The sequence below is a fragment of the Chiloscyllium punctatum genome, chromosome 26 (genome assembly GCF_047496795.1).
Source record: "Chiloscyllium punctatum isolate Juve2018m chromosome 26, sChiPun1.3, whole genome shotgun sequence".
In the NCBI taxonomy this organism is placed as follows: Eukaryota; Metazoa; Chordata; class Chondrichthyes; order Orectolobiformes; family Hemiscylliidae; genus Chiloscyllium; species Chiloscyllium punctatum.
The window spans coordinates 40,413,113-40,436,971 of record NC_092764.1 but is presented as its reverse complement, the minus strand read 5'-3'; the positions used below and the strand labels follow the sequence as shown (position 1 = coordinate 40,436,971).

The window sequence follows — 23,859 nt, the reverse complement described above, 5'->3', positions numbered from 1 at the left end:
CTAAAGGACACTAATGAATCAGATGACTTTTTCCAACAATCAGCAATGGATTTGTAGAGATCACTAGGCTCTTAATTCCAGAACATTTCTTTTATTTTAATGAATTCAAATTCTACCATCTGCCATAGCAGGATTCAAACCCAGATCACCAGAACATTACTTTGTCTCTGGATTAACGGTCTAGTGATAATGCCATTAGGTTTCACCTCACCACCCCCATCACCTTGCAGGAATGGTGCGCAGCTGAGGGATGTCTTTTTCGACATTCACATAGGCATCAGTATCTGGGCCAGCATTTATTGCCTATCTTTGCCCTTAAGAAGGTGATGATGAAATGCTTCAGTCCATGTGCTGTAGGTAGACCCACAATGGAATTAGAGAGGGAATTCCAGGACTTTGACCTGGCAACTGTGAAGGAACGGTGATATATTTCCAAGTCAGGATGGTGAGTAGCTTGGTGGAGATTCACAGGTGGTAATGCTCCCATGTATCTGTCACCCTTGTCCTGATAGATGGAAGTGATTGTGGGTTTGGAAGGTTATTCTTAGGATCTTTGGTGAATTTCTGCAGTGCATGTGACAGATGGTATGGATGTTTGTGGATTTGTTGCCAGTCAAAGCAGGCTGCTTTGACCTGGATGGTGTTAAGCTTCTTGAATGTTGGTGGAGCTGCACTCATCGAGACAAGTGGGGAGTATTCCATCACACTCCTGTCTTGTAGACAGTGGACGGGCCTTGGAGAGATACGTTACTCACTGTAGGGTATTCCCAGCTCTTGTAGTCATTGTATTTATATGGCTAATCTAGTTCAGTTTCTGGTAAATGGTAATCCTCAGAATGGTGATAGTGGAGACTCAGTAGTTCATACAAGCTGAACAGATATCTTCTCATGGTTCCAATGCCACACTCCCTCCTGTGCAGGTGGATGTCGGTATCAAGCTAGAATCAGGCTACAATGCCATCCATGGTTGGATCACCTGCCAACAAGTCACTATCAATACTTATAGATAAATAGCTGACATTTGACAACATACTAGACAGAAACTACAATCAATTGCAATAGGAAACATGGGTAAAAAATGAAAAGCAATTAAAGTTCACCATAGGAAATCAGTACATAAAAGCAAATTACTGCGGACTCGAAACGTCAGCTCTTTTCTCTCCTTACAGATGCTGCCAGACCCGCTGAGATTTTCCAACATTTTCTCTTTTGGTTATAGGAAATCAGTAGTTTGAGGATTTTCATCAATCCACCTTCAACGCACAATAAAAAAAATTGTTAATCTCTATTGGCTTGTATAACAGGCAGGATATATACAGTGTCACCACCTGAGAGAGTAGTAATGGAGCAGAACAGATCATCCACTCACTTTTGAATTCACTAAATCTTTGATTTTAATGGGCTAAAAGTAGGGTAAATTTTATAACAAGCAGGCAATCAATTCTCACATTAATACCTAGGCACTGAAGTTGAAAATTACCTGTGATGCCTATAGTCAGTTAGCACAGCATAGCAGAAACTCACCTTCCTTTTAAAAATAGGCCATATCCTGGCACAAGCAAGATGAAAACATGCATTATCTGATGTGTTTTTGCATAAACAGGAATACATTGTTGACTTTTTAACTTGTAGGAGAATGCTACAAATTATTACTGAAATATAGTTATTATTCATTTTATTATATATAACTTCCCAATGAAATCAAGCAAGGAATAACTTGAAGTTGAAGTGTTAAATCCTGAGGATAAAAATAATGCAAGTTTTGCTTATTTGACTCTGCCTAAAATGTAAATTATTTAGAACATAAATAAAGCAATGTGTAATTCAATAATATCCTCCTGCAGAGCGACAGGCAAAGATAGAATGTATATGAGAAATTAAAGTACAATTCCTGAGTAGTAAATCAATATTTATTTGCCAGAACTATTAAACAGTAGAAAGAACAAATCAATATTTAATGCATTGTTGTCATTGAAAATTTACTTAAGATGGAAAGAAAATAAATTGTATATTTTGCCATGCAACATAATCAAGAAAAATATAACAGTTTACACAAGATATCTTTATCTGTGTTTTTTAAAGTATTTTTACAAGGATCATGTGAATTTTACAACTTTAATGTCTTTCTGCTGAAATATTTTGTGATAGGCTTTGTATATTTTGGATTTTTTTAAAAAATCTGTTTGTGAAATTTCAAAACAAAAATACTATATGCTGTTAATATTTCATTTCAATTCCATTCCATTGAACTCACCTCCATTTATTCGCCTCTCCTTTGTATCTCTTGCTGGGGAGGGATAGGGAAGCATATGGAAAGATCAAGGATGATACAACATAAGATTGAAATAAGGGGGAAATGCAAAGGAAGAAATGAATACCCAGCAGTAGGTACTTGAAGGATTTGCTGAAGAGATAAATGAGAATGTGGAACGATTCAGAAAATTTACAAAAGACCTCATAACCTGAGCTGAAGAAGCCCAGAGAGATCAAATTGGTTTGGAATGGAAGCCCAAGCTAAAACAATCATTGATAGGGAACAAGATGATACCAGAAAGGTTTGACAAAGACAACTGTGTCAGGCATATGGGCTATGGATGGTTGGTCAGGCAAGATATAACATTGACAAGATCCAAAGTGGGGAGGTACCTGACTGGATTAATTGCACACACCCAGAACAACTAAACAAGTTGAAGGGGACTCTGAACGAACAATAGCTTATATGGGATTTCCCTTATAGGATGTAAGTAAAATGGGAGTATCACTGTAAGATAACACCCAGTGGATGAGTGAGACCTCGCCTAAAAATCATCATGTCCCTCAAAACTTCATTCACTTAGGATGTGGTGGGGAAGGGACAATATTGTGTATCAACCACAGAAGCATCATACACATCTGGAAGATTACATTGCCAATCACACACCCAAACATCTGTTTCACCCCTTGCCTATCAGTTATTATAGGTCAGGCTTGGTTGATGCACATCTGACAAAAAAAAACTGGAATTGCTCAAGGTATCTGAAATGCTCCATGACCACCTTGTGGACTATGAGGAGGTAGAAACAGCCCCCTTCCCATAGTTAATTGAGTGAAATGACACAAAGGAAAAATTGGGAAGTCAAGTTCAACTACCAGTTGAGAAAGCAATTACACTTTCTTAAAGAGGATACAGAACAGAGACTTCAGGAACAGAAATAGTGAGAAAAGGTACGGGATTAGGGGATGAACATTAATATACACCACTAGATCAGGATACTGCATAGTAGTAGGAGTGTAATTAGAGTCATAGAGCCACAGAGTCATAGAGATGTACAGCATGGAAACAGACCCTTCAGTCCAACTCATCCATGCCGACCAGATATCCCAAACCAATCTAGTCCCACCTGCCAGCACCTGGCTCAAATCCCTCCAAACCCTTCCTATCCATATACCCATCCAGAGGCCTTTTAAATGTTGCAATTGTACCAGCCTCCACCACTTCCTCTGGCAGCTCATTCCATACATGCACCACCCGCTGCGTGAAAGCGTTGCCCCTTAGGTCTCTTTTATATCTTTCCCCTCTCACCCTAATCCTATGCCCTCTAGTTCTGGACTCCCCAAACCCAGGGGAAAGACTTTGTCTATTTATCCTATCTATGCCCCTCAATGATTTTGTAAACCTCTATAAGGTCACCCCTCAACCAGGTAAAACAGCCCCAACCTATTCAACCTTTCCCTATAACTCAAATCCTCCAATGCTGGCAACATCCTTGTAAACCTTTTCTGAACCCTTTCAAGATTCACAACATCTTTCCGATAGGAAGGAGACCAGAATTGCACACAATATTCCAACAGTGGCCGAACCAATGTTCTGTACAGCCGCAACATGACCTCCCAACTCCTGTACTCAATACTCTGACCAATAAAGGAAAGCATACCAAATGCCTTCTTCACTATCCTATCTACCTGCAACTCTACTTTCAAGGAGCTATGAACCTGCACTCCAAAGTCTCTTTGTTCAGCAACACTACCTAGGACCTTACCATTAAGTGTATAGGTTCTGCTAAGATTTGCTTTCCCAAAATGCAGCACCTTACATTTATCTAAATTAAACTCCATTTGCCACTTCTCAGCCCATTGGCCCATCTGATCAAGGTCCCATTGTAATCTAAGATAACCTTCTTCGTTGTCTACTACACCTCCAATTTTGGTGTCATCTGCAAACTTTCTAACTATATCTCTTATGCTCACATCCAAATCATTTCTATAAATGATGAAAAATAGTGGACCCAGCACCAATCCTTGTGGCACTCCATTGGTCACAGGCCTCCAGTCTGAAAAACAACCCACCACCAGCCTCTGCCTTCTACCTTTGAGCCAAATGACTCATTCTCCCCATTTTTCATGAGATCTAACCTTGCTAACCAGTCTCCCATTGGGAACCTTGTCAAATGCCTTACTGAAATCCATATAGGTCACATCGACCACTCTTCCCTCATCAATCTTCTTTGTTACTGCTTCAAAAAACTCAATCAAGTTTGTGAGACATGATTTCCCATGCAAAAAGCCATGTTGACTATCCCTAATCAGTCCTTGCCTTTCCAAGTACATGTATATCCTGTCCCTCAGGATTCCCTCCAACAACTTGCCCACCGCCAACGTAAGGCTCATTGGTCTATAGTTCCCTGGCTTGTCCTTACCACCTTTCTTCAACAGTGGCACCACATGAGTCAACCTCCAGTCTTCTGGTACCTCACCTGTGACTATTGATGATACAAACATCTTAGTAGGAGGTCAAGCAATCACTTCCCTAGCTTCCCATAAAGTTCTAGGGTGCACCTGATCAGGTCCTGGGGATTTATCCACTTTTTTGCTTTTCAAGATATCCAGTACTTCCTCCTCTGTAATATGGACATTGTACAAGACATCACCATATATTCCCTACATTCTATATCTTCCATGTCCTTTTCCACAGTAAATACTGATGCAAAATACTCGTTTAGTGTCTCCCCCATCTCCTACAGCTCCACACAAAGGCCGCCTTGCTGATCTTTGAGGGGCCCTATCCTCTCCCTAGTTACCCTTTTGTCCTTAATGTATTTGTAAAAACCCTTTCGATTCTCCTTAACTCTACTTGCCAAAGCTATGTCATATCCGCTTTTGCCCTCCTAATTTCTCTCTTAAGTGTACTCCTACTGCCTTTATACTCTTCTAAGGATTCACTCAATCTATTCTGTCTATACCTGACATATGCTTCCTTCTTTTTTTAACCAAAACCTCAATTTCTTTCGTCATCCAGCATTCTCTCTACCTACCAGCCTTTCCTTTTACTGTAACAGGAATATACTTTCTCTGGACTCTTGTTATCTCATTTCTGAAGGCTTCCAGTTTCAGCCGTCACTTTACCTGCGAGCGTCTGAGCCCAATCAGCTTTTTAAAGTTTTTGCCTAATACCGTCAAAATTGGCCTTCCTCCAATTTAGAACTTCAACTTTTAGATCTGGTCTATCCTTTTCCATCAGTGTTTCAAAACTAATAGAATTATAGTCGCTGGCCTTAAAGTGCTCCCCTACTGACACCTCAGTCATCTGTCCTGTCTTGTTTCCCAAGAGTAGGTCAAGTTTTGCACCTTCCTGGTGGGTGCATTCACATACTGAATCAGAAAATTTTCTTGTACACACTTAACAAATTCTTCTCCATCTAAACCCTTAACAGTATGGCAGTCCCAGTCTATGTTTGGAAAGTTAAAATTCCCTAGTATAACCACCCTATTATTCTTACAGATAACTGAGATTGCCTTACAAACTTGTTTTTCAATTTTCCTCTTACTATTAGGGGGTCTGTAATACAATCCCAATAAGGTGATAATCCCTTTCTTATTTCTTTATTCTCAACTGTACCAGTCTCAAATTGAAATCTTTCCTCACTATCTCCCTGGGTCCCACCCACTACCTTACTAGTTTAAATCCTCCCGAGCAGCTCTAGCAAATCTCCCTGCCAGTATATTAGACCCCTTCCAATTTAGGTGCAATCCGTCCTTCTTGTACAGGTCACTTCTATCCCAGAACAGTTTCCAATGATCCATAAAAATGAATTCTTCTCCCACATACCAGCTCCTCAGCCATGCATTCATCTGCTCTATCCTTCTATTCCTGCCCTCGTTCGCTCAAAGCTCTGGGAGTAATCCAGATATTACTGCCCTTGAGGACCTCCTTTTTAAATTCTGGCCTAACTCTCTGTAATCTCCTTTCAGAATCTCAATCTTTTCCCTTCCTATGTTGTTGGCTCCAATGTGTACAATAACCTCCTGCTGGCCCCTCTCCCCCTTGAGAATGTTCTGCACCCTCTCTGAAACATCCTTGATCCTGGCATCAGAGATGCAACACACCATTCTGATTTTTTGTTGCTGGTCACAGAAACATCTGTCTGTACCTTGGACTAGAGAGTTCCCTAACACAATCGAGCGCTTGGAACCCGAAGTACTTCTCATTATGTTAGAACCAGCCTCGGTACCAGAAACTTGGCTGTTCATGCTATGTTCCCCTGAGAATCCATCACCCCCTACATTTTCCAAAACAGCATACTTGTTTGAAATGGGGAAAGCCACAGAAGACTCCTGCACCACCTGCCTATCTCTCTTATCTTTCCTGGAGTTAACCCATCTATGTGACTGTATCTGAGACTTTCCCCCTTCCTATAACTGCCATCAGTCACATACCCTTGCTCTTATAAATTCCTCATTGCCTCTAACTGCCTCTCCAACTAATTCATTCGATCTGATAGGATTCGCAACCAACGGCATTTATTGTAGATATAATCCTCACTAACCCATAAACTCTCCCTGAACTCCCACATCCGACAAGAAGTGCATATCACTCTACTCAGGGCCATTTTTGCTTCTTTCAATCTACAGACCCAGAAAATAGCACTGTCTTATTCCTCTACAAAACACTGCTCCAGGTTAAATTTTTATGGCTTATATTTTAAGTTTAATCAAGAGACATAGCTCTATAAAACATATAATCAAGAAAGAACCCACTCTGCAGACATATTTTAAGGTCACACTTAAAATCTACTTATCTGTCTCTGTCCTGTGACCTCTCCCAAATAAGTTCCTTCAAGATCACTTGTGAATTTCACTGTTTTTTAATTTTCCAAGATGCACTCCGATGTCCAGTGATGACTCAGCTATAGATATAATGGTGGCGCAATTAAAACATAAATTATCCAGTCTTTTAGATTTTTTCAAAGAACAAACTCTTGAAATAAGTTTAATAACAAAATACATAATTTCAATATTTACTTATAATCTTTAAATCAATAGACAAGCAATTGAACCTGTATTGCTGTAAAGATTTTATCTGAATGAGCTGTATATTAATTCTACCATTTTCTTTCAAGTTTCTGGAAGACTGAGAGGAATCAGCCAGTGCAGGGACCCCCTGCGGCCGTTCCCCTCAAGAACAAGTATACCGTTTTGGATACTTGTGGGGGGGAATGACTTACCAGGGGTAAGCAATGGGGTTCAGGCCTCTGGCACGGAGCCTGTCCCCGTTGCTCAGAAGGGAAGGGTGGAGAAGAGCAGAGCAATAGTTATTGGGGACTCAATAGTTCGGGGCACAGATAGGCGGTTTTGTGAGGGCGAGAGAGACTCACGTTTGGTATGTTCCCTCCCAGGTGCAAGGGTACGTGATGTCTCTGATCGTGTTTTCTGGGTCCTTAAGGGGGAGGGGGAGCAGCCCGAAGTCGTGGTCCACATTGGCACCAACAACATAGGTAGGAGGAGGGCTGAAGATGTTAGACAGACTTTCAGGGAGCTAGGTTGGAAGCTCAGAGTTAGAACAAACAGAGTTGTTGTCTCTGGTTTGTTACCCGTGCCACGTGATAGAGAGTCGAGGAATAGGGAGAGAGAACAGTTAAATGCGTGGCTACAGGGATGGTGCAGGAGGGAGGGATTCCGGTATCTGGATAACTGGGGTTCTTTCTGGGGAAGGTGGGACCTCTATAAACAGGATGGTCTACACCTGAACCTGAGGGGCACCAGTATCCTTGGGGGGAGGCTTGCTAGTGCTCTTGGAGGGGATTTAAACTAACTCTGCAGGGGCATGGGAATCTAGACTGTAGCTTTAGGGTGCAGGACCTGGAGTATAGGGAGGTTAGGAACATGGCATCAATCTCAAAGGAGGGTGCCTCTAAACAGGAAAATGGCTTGAAGTGTGTATACTTCAATGCAAGCAGTATACGAAATAAGGTAGGTGAACTTGCAGCGTGGGTGGTACCTGGGATTTCGATGTTGTGGCTATTACGGACACATGGGTAGAACAGGGACAGGATTGGCTGTTGCAGGTTCCAGGGTTTAAATGTTTTGGTAGGGTCAGAGGTGGGGGTAAAAGAGGGGGAGGTGTGGCATTGCTTGTCAAAGATAAGGACGATGGATGAAGACTCGCCATCTGAGGTAGTTTGGGCTGAGGTTAGGAATAGGAAAGGAGAGGTCACCCTGTTAGGAGTTTTCTACAGGCCTCCTAATAGTCCTAGAGACGTAGAAGAAAGGATTGCGAGGATGATTCAGGAGAAAAGTGAAAGTAATAGGGTGGTTGTTATGGAGTCTTTAACTTACCTGATATTGACTGGGAAAGCTATAGCTTGAGTTCGTTAGATGGGTCGGTGTTTGCCAATGTGTGCAGGAGGGTTTCCTGACACAATATGTAGATTGGCCAACAAGAGGTGAGGCCATACTGGATTTGGTTCTGGGTAACGAACCAGGCCAGGTTTTAGAATTGGAGGTAGGTGAGCACTTTGGGGACAGTGACCACAATTCGGTGACTTTTACTCTAGTGATGGAGAAGGATAAGTGTGCACTGCAGGGCCGGAGTTGTAGCTGGGGGCAGGGAAATTATGATGCGGTGAGGCATGACTTAGGATGCATGGCTTGGAAAAGTAGGCTTCAAGGCAAGGGCGCAATTGATATGTGGAGCTTGTTCAAGGAGCAACTATTGAGTGTCCTTGATAAGTATGTACCTGTCAGGCAGGGAGGAAAGTGTCGTGTGAGGGAGCCGTGGTTTAGTAAGGAATTGGAATCCCTTGTTAAAGGGAAGAGGGCGGCCTATGTAAAGATGAGGCGTGAAGGTTCAATTGGGGCGATTGAGAGTTATAAGGTAGCCAGGAAGGATCTGAAGAGAGAGCTAAGAGCAGCAAGGAGGGGACATGAAAAGTCCTTAGTTGGTAGGATTAGGGAAAACCCAAAGGCTTTCTATAGGTATGTCAGGAATAAAAGAATGACTAGGGTAGGAATAGGTCCAGTCAAGGATAGTAGTGGGAAGTTGCGTGTGGAGGCTGAAGAGATTGGGGAGACACTGAATGAATACTTTTCATCAGTACTTACTCAGGAACAGGACATTGTTGCCAATGTGAATACTGAGTCGCAATTAATTAGAATGGACGGCTTTGAGGTATGTAGGGAAGAGGTGTTGGAAATTCTGGCAAGGGTGAAAATAGATAAGTCCCCTGGGCCTGATGGCATTTATCCTAGGATTCTCTGGGAAGCAAGGGAGGAGATTGCAGAGCCATTGGCCTTGATTTTTATGTCGTCATTGTCTACAGGAAAAGTGCCAGAAGACTGGAGGATAGCAAATGTGGTTCCCTTATTCAAGAAGGGGAGTAGGGATAACCCTAGTAACTATAGGCCGGTGAGCCTCACTTCTGTTGTGGGCAAAGTCTTAGAGAGAATTGTCAGGATTAGGATTTATGAACATCTGGATACGAATAATGTGATCAAGGATAGTCAGCATGATTTTGTGAAGGGCAGATCGTGCCTCACAAACCTTATTTAATTCTTTGAGAAGGTGACTAAGGAGGTGGACGAGGGTAAAGCGGTAGATGTGGTGTATATGGATTTTAGTAAGGCGTTTGATAAGGTTCCCCATGGTAGGCTACTGCAAAAAATATGGAGGTATGGCATTGAGGGTGAGTTGGAGGTTTGGATTAGGAATTGGCTGGCTGGAAGAAGACAGAGGGTAGTAGTTGATGGTAAAGGTTCATCTTGGAGTGCAGTTACTAGCGGTGTTCCGCAAGGATCTGTTTTGGGACCATTGCTGTTTGTCATTTTTATAAATAACCTGGAGGAGGGGCTAGAAGGTTGGGTGAGCAAGTTTGTGGATGATATGAAAGTTGGTGGAGTTGTTGACAGTGAGGAAGGATGTGGCAGGTTACAGCAGGATATAGATAAGCTGCAGAGCTGGGCAGAAAGGTGGCAAATGGAGTTCAATGGGGGCAACTGTGAGGTGATTCACATTGGTATGAGTCACAAAAAGATGGGGTACTGGGCTAATAGTCGGATACTTGGTAGTGTGGATGAGCAGAGGGATCTTGGTGTCCATGTACACAGATCTCTGAAAGTTGCCACCCAGGTAAATAGTGCGGTGAAGAAGGCATATGGCGTACTGGCTTTTATTGGTAGAGGACTTGAGTTCCAGAGTCCTGAGGTCATGTTGCAGTTGTATAAGACTCTGGTGCGGCCGCATCTGAAGTGTTGTGTGCAGTTTTGGTCGCCATACTATAGGAAGGATGTGGAGGCATTGGAACGAGTGCAGAGGAGGTTTACCAGGATGTTGCCTGGCATGGTAGGAAGATCGTATGAGGAAAGGCTGAGGCACTTGGGGCTGTTTTCATTGGAGAAAAGAAGGTGTAGGGGTGACTTGATCGAGGTGTACAAGATGATTAGGGTCTAGATAGGGTTGACCATGAGAACCTTTTTCCACGTATGGAGTCAGCTATTATGAGGGGGCATAGCTTTAAATTAAGGGGTGGTAGGAGTAGGACAGATGTTAGGGGTAGATTCTTTACTCAGCGAGTCGTGAGTTCATGGAATGCCCTGCCAGTAGCAGTGGTGGACTCTCCCTCTTTATGGGCATTTAAACAGGCATTGGATAGGCATATGGAGGATAGTGGGCTAGTGTAGGTTAGGTGGGCTTGGATCGGCACAACATCGAGGGCCAAAGGGCCTGTACTGTGCTGTATTGTTCTATGTTCTATGTTCTAAGTTGTATGATCATAGAATCCCAACAGTGTGAAAGCAGGCCATTCAGCCTATTGAAGAACATTCCACTCATTCTCCATAACCCTGTACTTCTCATGGCTAGTCTACATAGCCTACACACTCCTGCACACTATGGGTAATTTAGCACTGCCTATCCATCTAACCTGCACTTCTTTGGACTGGGGGAGAAAACCTGCACAGACATGGGGAGACTGAACAAACTAGACACAGACAGTCACCCAAGGATGTAATTGAACCCATAGCCCTGGTGTTGTGAGGCAGCAATGCTGACCACTGAGCCACCATACTGCCCCGAGCAGCATAGTGAATTTCACAGATTAACACCTGGTTGAAAAGTCTTACTTTAAGAATGCTATTTGATATTTATGTGAGGTTATGTACTAAATATTCTCAGTTCAGATAAAAATGTGATGGATTGGCACTGCAAGATATCAGTAACCATCGCACTAATCCTCTCACATTTAAATCTGTTTATCATTCTGAGCCATGAGGTTGCACCAAATAAGATAAAATTGTCCCAACACTGTGAGATTTCACAAACACGTCCTTAGATTTAAATCTGCAAATCTTTATAAATTAATCATAACGTCATTTGTGAGTTTCAGATAATCCTAAAAACTCAAATCAAACCAGTAACTTAGTCAGTTTAGAATAAGATCTGGATGTACCAAAATATTTTAACACTTCAGATTTCAGCATTAAACATTCCTTCGACATAACTTTCTTTTTTTTAAATCATATTTCTAATTATGCAAAGAACAGAAAAATAATTAATAGTCAAGGTCAAAGAGTTAACAGATTCTATTTTTTTATGCTGGAGTGGAGAAATGAGAGTACAATCATGTTCCAGCTGAGTTTTGGTCTACTCAAAGTTTAGTTATTTTAGCATTCTTTCAGATATACCAACAGCCATTAGAGAAATGTAATGAGCCATTTTAATGTATAGTTTATGTGAGCATTTTATTTCACTGTTCTAGAATTGGTTCAAGAAACGTTCTTTGAATGCTGTTTTTTTCTATTGCATTTTGTTAACATTAAAACATTTAGAATATGTTAATCAATTCTAATACATTTATTACAACTGATTGATCATTGACAATGCAATTACAATCCCAGACTTTTCATAAAAATGGATTCCTGTCTCAGTAACATGTAGATCAGGCTCAAGTAGAGAGAGCAAAGAGCTGATGGAGGCATAAGTACCTTAATCACCGGATGGACTGTATTAACGTAGAAGATCATTGCTTATTGCTACCGGATTGATGACTGGGTTAAAATACAACAATTTTATTATATAATTCAATTGACAAAACAGAAAACTATCCCAAAAGATGAGAAAATAAAAAGCTAGTTGCCAGTCTGTATTTTTTCAGACTGTTCAACAGAGGCACAACATGAATAGATTTATTATCCTCTACTTACCCCTTTTGACTATATAATGAAAACTATACATTCCTAAAGTGACATGGCAAAAACACAAAAACAAGTGTAGATTTTATCACGGCACATGCTGCCATACCCAACCTCGGGCAGAGTTCATCAATGGGTTAAATTATAAGGATAAATAAGAAGCTGCAAAATAGGATAAGAGCCAATGATGCTAAGGGCAAACTACTGGCATGGATAGAGAATTGGCTGACTGGCAGAAGGCAGAGAACAAGGTTAAAGGGTTAAAAATCACACAACACCAAATTATAGTCCAACAGGTTTAATTGGAAGCACTAGCTTTTGGAGCGCTGCTCCTTCATCAGGTGGTTGTGCTGTTGATATGTGCGATCTTCTTGGAGATCCTCTCCACTTTAAGCCGACAGTTAGTGGTGTCGACTTTGATTTTGTACACCCCAGTCCAACACCAGCATCTCCAAATCAAGGTTAAAGGGGTCTTTTTCAGGATGGCAGCTTGTGATTGGTAGTTTTCCGCAGGGGTCAGTGTTGGCACCATGTTGTATATTAACGATCTGGACAAAGGAACTGAGGGAATTGTTGCTAAGTTTGCAAATGACATAAAGATAGGTGAAGGGACAGGTAGTGTTGAGGAGGTGGGGGGGTGGGGTGCCTGCAGAAGGACTTGGATAGGTTAGGACAGTCGGCAAAGAAGTAGCAGATGGAATGTAATGTGGGAAAATGTGAGGTTATGCACTTCGGTAGGAAGAATAGAGAAATTGATGATTTTAAAAATGGGGAAAACCTTCAGAAATATGAAGCACAAAGGGACTTAGGAGTCCTAGTTCACGGTTCTTTAAGGTTAACATCATGTTTAGTTGGCAGTTCAGAAGGTAAATGCAAAGGTAGCATTTATTTTGAGAGAGCTAGAATACAAGAGCAGAGATGCACTGCTGAGGCTGTATCACACTCTGGTCAGATCACATTTGGAATATTGTATGCAATTTTGGGCTCCATGTCTAAGGAAAGATGTGCTAGCCTTGAAGGGCGTGCAGAGGAAGTTCACAAAAATGAACCCACAAATGAAGGAGTTTAGAAGGATGATGGGGATTCACATTGAAACTTACAGGATATTGTGAGGCTTGGAAAGTGTGGATGTGAAGAAGATGTTCTCACCAGTAGGAAAGACTAGGACCCAAGGGCACAGCCTCAGAGCCAAAGGGTGGTGAATCTGAGGAACCCATTGTGGAAGGCAAGTCACTGAGTGTACTTAAGACAGAGATAGATGCATTGTTGATAACTGAGGGGATCAAGAGTTATGGATAGAAGGTAGGAGAATGAGGTTGAGAAATATATCAGCCATGATCAAATGGCAGAGCAGACTTGATGGGCTAATTCTACTCCTATACCTTATAGTTTTATAAGGAGAAAGTGAGGACTGCAGATGTTGGAGCTCAGAGTCAAGAGTGTATGACTGGAAAGCACAGCAGGTCAGACAGCATCAGAGGAGCAGGAGAATCGACTTTTTGGGCATCCATCAGCAATGAGGCTTATGGGTCAGGGCTGAAAGATAAATAGGAGGGCGTGGGTGGATTGGAAGTTGAAGTTGTTGAGGATGAGAACCAGCTCAACCAGGCAGGTGAGGGTGTTGGTAGAAGGGTACTGGTTGGGACAGCGCCTGACTGAACTGGTCCTCACCCTCAACAACTTCTCCTTCCAATCCTCCCACTTCCTCCAAACCAAAGGGGTAGCCATTGGCACCAGCATGGCACCCAGCTCTGCCTGCCTGTGTGTCAGATATGTGGAACAGTCTATCTTCCGCAGTTACACCAGCACCATCCCCAACCTTTTCCTCCGCTATATTGCTGACTGTATCGGTGTCCCCTCGTGCTCCCATGAGGAGGTTGAACAGTTCAGCAACTTTACCAACATCTTCCACCCCGACCTCAAATTCACCTGGACCATCTCAGAGACCTCCCTCTCCTTCCACACTTCTCCATCACTGTCTCTGGTGACCGACTAACCACAGACATATATTACAAGCCCACCAACTCCTACAGCTACCGAGACTACATGTCCTCCCACCTTACCTCCTGTAAAAACACCATCCCTTATTCCCAATTCCTCCGCCTCTGCCACATCTGTTCCCAGGATGACCAATTCCACCTTAGAAAGTCCCAGATGGCCTCCTTTTTCCATGATCGCAACTTCCCTTCCCACGTGGTTGATGATGCCCTCCAGCGCATCTCCTCCACTTCATGCACTGCTGCTCTGAACCCCAACCCTCCCAAGGCAAAAAGGACAGAACCCCCCCAGTCCTCACATTCCACCCCACCAACCTCTGCATACAATGCATCATCCTCCGCCACCTCCAAACATGCAAACGTAAGGACTGCAGATGCTGGAAACCAGAGTTTAGATCAGAATGGTGCTAAAAAAGCACAGCAAGTCAGGCAGCATCCAAGGAGCAGGAAAATCGACGTTTCGGGCAAAAGCCCTTCATCAGGAATGGACACCCACCTCCAAATCCCACCTCCAAACAGACCCACCACCAAAGATATCTTTCCCTCCCTGCCCCTATCAGCGTTCCAAAAAGACCATTCCCTCCGCAACTCCCTCATCACATCCACATCCCCCACCAGCCCATACCCCATTCCTGGCACCTTTCCCTGCCACCGCAGGAAGTGCAAAACCTGTGCCCACACCACTCCCCTCACCTCCGTCCAAGACCCCAAGGGATCCTTCCACATCTGACAGAAATTTACCTGTACCGCCCCCAATGTCATCTACTGCATCCGTTGCACCCGGCGCAGTCTCCTCTACATCGGGGAGACAAGACGCCTTCTTGCGGATTGTATCAGAGAATATCTCTTTAACACCCACACTCACTAACCCCAACACCCTGTGGCTGAACACTCCAACTCCCATCCCACTCCATGAAGAACATGCAGGTCCTGGGCCTCCTCTACCGCCAAACCATTACCACCCAACACCTGGAGGAAGAATGCCTCATAGTCCGCCTTGAGACACTGCAACTGCACAGGATAAATGTGGATTTCAACCACTTCCTCATTTCCACCATGCCCCAACATTATCCCAGTCTCAAGCCTCTAACTTGGCACTGCCCTCCGGACCTGTCCATCATTCCCCCCACCGACCTATCAGCTTCTTCCTCACCTTCATCCACCTATTGCTTTCCCATATACCTTCCCCCTAACCCCACCCCTCTCCCATTTATTTCTCAGCCCCGGCCCACAAGTCTAATTTCTGTTGAAGGGTTTATGCCCAAAACGTTGATTCTCCTTCTCCTCAGAGGCTGCCTGACGTGATGTGCTTTTCTAGAACTACACTCCGACCTATAGTTTTATGAACAAGTTACATATACTGAGCTTGTATTCTTGAGTTTAGAAGGTTGGCAGGTGATCTCATTGAAGTCTTGAAAATGTTGAAGGGTAGATACAGAGGAAGCATGTACCACAGTGGGAAATTTGAGAGCAAGAGGGTGCAACTTTAAAATTTAAATTAGAATTAGAATTAGCTTTATTGTCACCTGCATTCAAATGAGTTCAGTGAAAAGGTTGCAATGTTGCCACTTGCGGCACTACCTTAGGTATGGCTCAACGACTTAGGAGTGTAATCAATAAAACCTTTGCTGTCGAAAATACAGAGAAATCTGGAGCTCTGCCCTCTGTGGACGGAGGGTTAATAACAATGTTTTTCAGACTAAATGACAGGCTTCTGTTCCAGAGAGGGACATGGAGCTGTTTTTTTCTTTCAGTTTGTCCTACTTTACTCGATGTCTCCACAATATTGGTTGATCACCCTTCTTTATCTCCTCCTGTCAGTCACCCATTTCTCCTCCACTCCTGTTTCATTTCAGTCTCTTTCCATTGCATCTTGCCTTGTGATCTTCACACTTCATTTTCATCTTTCTGGTGATCTCACTCTCCTCACCATATTTCTTCTTTCTCTCTCTCTGCAATAGGTAACTATGCTATTTCAATCTGTTCTTGACTACCTTCCTCAATGCTCCCCCAACCTTTACTGATCCCTTGATGTACTGACTCCAGATATCGCCCTCTATTGCCACTCCAGACATCCATCACAGCATCCACATTTCATTAGTATCCATTCATTTTTCCTCTCTTCTTCATGTTATATAGTGCTGAAACCTGGGTAGCAAGACCAGTCTAACAACTGCCTTGTTGTTTCCTCGCTTCAAATTGAGCAATGTTTTTCAGGCATGTAACACTTCACTGCACTTCTTCCAATTAATGCAATGTTTCATTTTCATTTCCAATTTAATCTTTGTTTTAATTTCCTGATACCATTTACCCCAGATACAAAAGCTGCTGATTTTCCCAATGATAATAATCTTTACACCTACACTCTGATCCTCATTACTCGACTCAAACTGACAGTACACGTATTGCATTCTTTGATCTCCTGATTTTCAGACCCTTGTCTTCCACACCCTTACTTCTGTTATACTCAGTCATATTCTTATTCACATGACATTGTTTAATGTCATCTGTAAACAGTATGAACCATGACACTTCCAGTCTCACTTGTTCAATTAGAACATCCAGAACAAGCCAGAAAAGGAAACAGCTTAGTGCCCATCTTTGGTGCTTCACTTTTGAAACTTTTGAACTATCCCATACTGCTTCTTCCTCTTGTCTAGAACTCCTTGTACATATTTCCCAATAGTCAAATGGAATTCTCAAGGACTCCACAAATCTAAGTACATATTTCCTCCCAAGGCACCCAGTCATGAGCCTTCTCTACTGATTGTATTGACACCCACTATTATACTTTCAGGAAGCCTTATATCTTAGTCCTAGCTTAATTTGTGAAGTTCCCATCAAATCAGAAACGTCCTAATCGGTAACAACTTGTTTTATTTTTGGTTTGATTCTGCTGTGTAGTTTATATTCCTTACAAATGTTCCTGCAAAAGATCAGAATGGATGTTAATTTCTGCCAATTGTTATAACATCTGTAAGATCACCTCTAACATAATGGTTATATCTCGTGTTATGATTTAAAGCTTGGGAACATTGTCTCTCTCATTTGACCTTGGAAGTTCTCAGTCTTGCAGCTGCAGTTTCTCCGATTTGCATGCTCGAAGTTGGTTTAGAACAGAAATTTGGTTCCCTGATCAGCCTTACTGTCTCTAAATTACCTGTTTGGTGGCTCTGATTCTGAGCTATCCCATGTGTTGTGTTTAATTAAAACTGGAGGAACTGATGCAGGTGGTTTTCTTCTGAGCCAACTGACACTACTTTAAATACTTTTCATCTTTGGATGACATTTTATAAAAGGTATTCCATGAATCACTCTGGATTTTTAAAAAATATATTACATTCAAAGATAATGTTTCATTTACTTCATCAAAAGACACTTAACAATTTTCCTTTATGAATTGAGACTGCACGGAAGGTTCATTTTCAGATGTTTTGTCACCATACTGCATAACATCTTCAGTGAGCCTCCAGAGGAAGCACTGCTGGTGTTTCCCGCTTTCTATTTACATGTTTGGGTTTCCTTGGGTTGGTGATGGGGTCGGAACGGAAACCCAAACATACAAATAGAAAGCAGGAAACTCCAGCAGTGCTTTGTCTGAAGACTCACTGAAGATGTTACCTAGTATGGTGACAAAACGTCTGAAAATGAACCTTCCAGCTCAGCGAGCATACTCCTTTAAATGTTTTAGAATACCAAGTCATGTTAGTTTTAATATAATTTCTGATTGTTATATGCTAAATTGTGTCCAGGCTTAGTGGTTTTGAAATGCCTGATACTCTATATATTTAATGTTTTCACATTAGTTTTTGATACAGTGATACATTGTTAAGAAATGACTTGATGGGTTAAGGACTACTTATCCATCACTAGATTGTGACACTGAAAGTCTACAGACAAATTCAGAAATTTGAAACTGTTGGGAAAACCTTCTGTGTCTGCAGTTATCTGAAAGACAAAACAATAGAATGGGTTAATTTGTCTAAGCATTTCTATCCATACAACATTGTAATACATCAAATACATAATCTCTCCAAGCTGTGAAGATAGTTTACTGCTGATTTGAAAGAGGAGGGGGCAAAAAATAAACTATACTCAAAATGTCCCCACATCTCAAGCTTTGAGGAAGGAATGTGCAGAGAAAGATCAACTCTAATATATGAGAGGCCAGTTCATAAGTCTGATAATAGCAGGAAGAAGCTGTTCTTAAATCTGTAAGTACATATTTTCAAACTTTTGTATCTTCTTCCCAATGGAAGAGGGGAGAAGAGAGCATAACCAGGAGAGTCTTTGATTATATTGGCTGCTTTCCTGAGGCAGTAGGAAGTGTAGACGGAGTCAATGGAAAGAAGGCTAGTTTCTTTGTTGGACTGGGCTGCATTCACAACTCTTGTAGTTTCTCACAGTCGTGGTCAGAGTAGTTGCCATACCAAGTTGTGATGCATTGAGATAGGATACTTTCTATGGTACATCTATAAAAATTGTGGACAGGTTGAATTTCCTTAGCCTTCTGAGGAAGTCTTTCTTGACTGTAGCTTCGACATGGATGAACCAGGATGGATCATTAGTGACCACCTTCAGAGGTCCTTCTATCCTCTCCTTAGACCATGAATTGGAAATTCTTCCACTTTACTTAACCTTCCCAAGAGGTTGCTCACCTTGCCTCTACATCAAGACATCTCAAAGTGGCCCATTACCGTCTTGAAATCGCAGCACTTCCTATTCTGCTACTAACCACCCTTCGATACTGAGTGGACCCCTTCTCTTTTTAATGGTTCACATATGACACCATGAATGGCCCAGGGTTACAGGCTACCACCAATACAGGATACTCGCATGTCTGGTTCCTTTGTCCATCAGTGGTCCATACTTCTCGTACTTTGCTCACAACAAGGGTAGGAATAACTAAATGAATCACTTAACACCCAGGTCCACTTCAACCATCAGAGTGATTACTGTTTTACATTGTTGGCAAGAAAGCCTCTCAGCAGTCTAGGGTGTTCTCCACTAAACAAAGGGAAACATATACTTTGTATACATTTGTTTTTAGCCCGTCTTTGACTGTTACAAACCAATCGTATTATTAGTTACTAAATGATTACTTACACATCCAGTCAGGTTAATCATGTGATTGCATGATCTGTTTATGGACAGCTTTAGGTCATCCCATGATCTCATGCTGTTTGTCAGACCACCATCCCCTCCTCCCCTCCCCCCCCCCCCCCCCCCCCCCCCCCCCAAATGCCTGTATACTCAAAACTCCATTTTGGGTCTGTAACCTGTGGCTATGATTACTTGGGAATCTTAAATGATGTGGCTCAAACTCTTCCCTTCGACTCAAATGATCAATACCAGACTTTGAACCAACCTGATATGGAGGCTTCTGTCAACACTTCTCAATAACATCCTTTATCACACTGTATCTGTGGAAACAGCACTTGTATCTTTGCTTCTTACTCAACATGACTATCTTGTATAGATTTCACACGACCCTTTGAGGGATTTCGGTACTTGGATAACTGGGGTTCTTTCTGGGGAAGGTGGGACCTCTATAAACAGGATGGTCTGCACCTGAACCTGAGGGGCACCAGTATCCTTGGGGGGAGGTTTGCTAGTGCTCTTGGGGGGGGTTTAAACTAACTCTGCAGGGGCATGGGAACCCAGACTGTAGCTTTAGGGTGCAGGACCTGGAGTGTAGGGAGGTTAGGAATATGGCATCAATCTTAAAGGAGGGTGCCTGTAAACAGAAGAGTGGCTTGAAGTGTGTATACTTTAATGCCAGAAGTATACGAAATAAGGTAGGTGAACTCGCAGCGTGGGTTGGTACCTGGGACTTCGATGTTGTGGCTATTACGGAGACATGGCTAGATCAGGGACAGGATTGGCTGTTGCAGGTTCCAGGGTTTAAATGTTTTAGTAGGGTCAGAGGTGGGGGCAAAAGAGGGGGGGGTGTGGCTTTGCTTGTCAAAGATAGTATTACAGCGGTGGAAAGGAAGATGGACGAAGATTTGCCATCTGAGGTAGTTTGGGTTGAGGTTAGGAATAGGAGAGGTGAGGTCACCCTGTTAGGAGTCTTTTACAGGCCTCCTAATAGTCCTAGAATCGTTGAAGAAAGGTTTGCGAAGATGATTCAGGAGAAGAGTGACAGTAATAGGGTGATTGTTATGGGAGACTTTAACTTTCCTGATATTGATTGGGAAAGCTATAGCTCAAGTTCGTTAGATGGGTCAGTGTTTGTGCAATGTGTGCAGGAGAGTTTCCTGACACAATATGTAGATAAGCCAACAAGAGGTGAGGCCATACTGAATTTGGTTCTGGGTAACGAACCAGGCCAGGTATTAGAACTAGAGGTAGGTGAGCACTTTGGGGACAGTGACCACAATTCGGTGATTTTTACTCTAGTGATGGAGAGGGATAAGTGTGTACTACAGGGCAAGAGTTATAGCTGGGGGCAGGGAAATTATGATGCATTGAGGCATGACTTAGGATGTGTGGATTGGAAAAGTAGATTCCAAGGCAAGAGCGTAATTGATATGTGGAACTTGTTCAAGGAGCAACTATTGAGTGTCGTTGATAAGTACGTACCTATCAGGTAGGGAGGAAAGGGTCGTGTGAGGGAGCCGTGGTTTAATAAGGAGTTGGAATCCCTTGTTAAATGGAAGAGGGCGGCCTTTGTAAAGATGAGGCGTGAAGGTTCAATAGGGGCAATTGAGAGTTATAAGGTAGCCCGGAAGGACCTGAAGAGAGAGCTAAGAGCAGCAAGGAGGGGACATGAAAGGTCCTTAGTTGGTAGGATTAGGGAAAACCCAAAGGCTTTCTATAGGTATGTTAGGAATAAAAGAATGACTAGGGAAGGAATAGGTCCAATCAAGGATAGTAATGGGAAGTTGCGTGTGGAGGCTGAAGAGATTGGGGAGGCGCTGAATGAATACTTTTCGTCAGTATTCACTCAGGAACAGGACATTGTTGTCAATATGAATACTGAGGCACGAATAAGTAGAATGGATGGCTTTGAGATATGTAGAGAAGAGGTGTTGGAAATTCTGGCAAGGGTGAAAATAGATAAGTCCCCTGGGCCTGATGGCATTTATCCTAGGATTCTCTGGGAAGCAAGGGAGGAGATTGCAGAGCCATTGGCCTTGATTTTTGTGTCCTCTTTGTCGACAGGAGTAGTGCCAGAGGACTGGAGGCTAGCAAACGTGGTTCCCTTGTTCAAGAAGGGGAGTAGGGATAATCCTAGTAACTATAGGCCAGTCAGTCTCACTTCTGTTGTGGGCAAAGTCTTAGAGAGAATTGTAAGGGATAGGATTTATGCACATCTGGATAAGAATGATGTGATCAAGGATAGTCAGCATGGTTTTGTGAAGGGCAGGTCGTGCCTCACAAACCTTATTGAATTCTTTGAGAAGGTGACTAAGGAGGTAGATGAGGGGAAAGTGGTAGATGTGGTATATATGGATTTTAGTAAGGCGTTTGATAAGGTCCCCCATGGTAGGCTACTGCAGAAAATACAGAGATATGGCATTGAGGGTGAGTTGGAGGTTTGGATTAGGAATTGGCTCTCTGGAAGAAGACAGAGGGTAGTAGTTGATGGCAAAGGTTCATCTTGGAGTGCCGTCACTAGCGGTGTTCCGCAAGGATCTGTTTTGGGACCATTGCTGTTTGTCATTTTTATAAATGACCTGGAGGAATGGTTAGAAGGTTGGGTGAGCAAGTTTGCGGATGATACGAAAGTCGGAGGAGTTGTAGACAGTGAGGAAGGATATGGCAGGTTACAGCGGGATATAGAGAAGCTGCAGAGCTGGGCAGAAAGGTGGCAAATGGAGTTCAATGTAGCTAAGTGTGAAGTGATTCACTTTGGTAAGAGTAATAAAAAGATGGATTACTGGTCTAATGGTAGACTACTTGGTAGTGTGGAAGAGCAGAGGGATCTTGGTGTCCATGTACACAGATCTCTGAAAGTTGCCACCCAGGTAAATAGTGCAGTGAAGAAGGCATATGGCGTACTGGCTTTTATTGGTAGAGGAATTGAGTTCCGGAGTCCTGAGGTCATGCTGCAGTTGTATAAGACTCTGGTGCGGCCGCATCTGGAATATTGTGTGCAGTTTTGGTTGCCATACTATAGGAAGGATGTGGAGGCACTGGAACGGGTGCAGAGGAAGTTTACCAGGATGTTGCCTGGTATGGTAGGAAAATCCTATGAGGAAAGGCTGAGGGCACTTGGGGTTGTTTTCATTGGAGAAAAGAAGGTTTAGGGGTGATTTGATAGAGGTGTACAAGATGATTAGGGGGTTAGATAGGGTTGACAGTGAGAACCTTTTTCCACGTATGGAGTCAGCTATTACAAGGGGGCATAGCTTTAAATTAAGGGGGGGTAGATATAGGACTGATGTTAGGGGTAGGTTCTTCACTCAGCGAGTCGTAAGTTCATGGAATGCCCTGCCAGTAGCAGTAGTGGACTCTCCCTCTTTATGGGTATTTAAGCGGGCATTGGATAGGTATATGGAGGATAGTGGGTTAGTGTAGTTTAGGTGGGCTTTGATCGGCGCAACATCGAGGGCTGAAGGGCCTGTACTGCGCTGTATTCTTCTATGTTCTATGTTCTATGTACATCCCAGTCTCATAACGTTAAACATCAGACAATAGAAACTGCTGTTTCAGCAAAAAATTATTCCCAGCCATTTTATGTCATCTGAGGATCACTTTCAGCCATGGGCAGCCCTAACACCATGGGTGAACACAGAAAATTTAATACATAATCTCATATAAATATCAAAGTGTATTATTAAAGTAAGGATTGACAACCAGGCCTTAATCTTTGAGTTTTACTGTGCTCGGTGATCATACAACTTGAAAGGAAATAATACGATTAATACACAGCTCATTCAGATTATATCTTTACAACAGTACAGACTCAATTGCTTGGATATCAATTTAAAGATTAAAAGTAAATATTGGAATTGCAATTTTGTTATTGAAATTATTTCAACAGTTTGCAAAAAAAATCTAAAGGACCAGATAATCTATATTTCAATTGCTCTGTCGTTATGGTCATGTCCTCTACCACTGAGGCATTACACTCTGGAATTCCCTCCCCACATCTGTCTGTCTCATTACTCCTCTCTCCTCCTTTAAGGTGTTGCTAACATTTACCTCTTTCACCAAGCTGTCCGAATATGTCTTGATGTGCTTCAGTATTGAATTTTGTTTATTCATGCTCCAGAGAATTTCAACTTGCTACTTGAGTACAAAACTGGCATTAATAGTTAACGCCAGTTCAATTGACATTTCTATAACGGATGTCCAGAACCAGTATTACACTGAAACAGCAACTTAACAAATCCACTTTCATATTTCACATCAGCAATAATGAAAACAACATTGTTTACCTGAAAATTCTACGTATAACTTGTGTGGTATT

General features: G+C 42.5%; 1 protein-coding gene across 2 annotated transcripts in view; it reads left to right on the top strand.

The window, feature by feature from the left end:
• vstm2b (V-set and transmembrane domain containing 2B) overlaps window positions 1-23,859 on the top strand; it is a 72,987-nt gene that overhangs the window by 30,292 nt on the left and 18,836 nt on the right. The gene's annotated exons all lie outside the window — the stretch shown is intronic.